At 38.5% G+C, this 465-nt stretch overlaps 1 protein-coding gene across 1 annotated transcript in view; it reads left to right on the forward strand.

Annotated features, from left to right (window-relative positions):
• LOC119588702 overlaps positions 1–465 on the forward strand; it is a 103,718-nt gene that overhangs the window by 91,531 nt on the left and 11,722 nt on the right.

The raw sequence follows: 465 nt of genomic DNA on the forward strand, positions 1-465 counted from the left end.
AACAATAAGAAAAAAAGCGTTTAGTCTGGTAATGACGGAACAATCTTTTTGGCAAGTTGAAAAATCGTTTTTTTTTTCAGTAATACTCATATTTGCGTAATGAAAATCATGATCAGGGCATCTTTATATTGTGATATTTAAATATACAAAACTTTACTTCCTCAATAAATTAAACCAAAGACAGGAATGTCGCCATGAGATGGCAGGTGGACATTTGTGATCAGACAAACGAAGCGACAGGCGAGCGAAGCGTTCCGGTAGATCCGTGTAACGAAAACGAATCTCGAATTGCTGTTCTATTCCCTTACGCAGTATAGTGCATATTCTTTCAAGTTTTGCGAAACCGGAAGCGTTTGCGTTAGAACCAAACATTACGGTTTTGAATAGCGGTTTCAGTTCCCACAATGAAGCCCTTAATTTTCCCCCATAGGATGTATTAACCCTAGTTGAGAACCCCTGGAATGC

Source organism: Penaeus monodon, chromosome 24, assembly GCF_015228065.2.
Source record: "Penaeus monodon isolate SGIC_2016 chromosome 24, NSTDA_Pmon_1, whole genome shotgun sequence".
In the NCBI taxonomy this organism is placed as follows: domain Eukaryota; kingdom Metazoa; phylum Arthropoda; class Malacostraca; order Decapoda; family Penaeidae; genus Penaeus; species Penaeus monodon.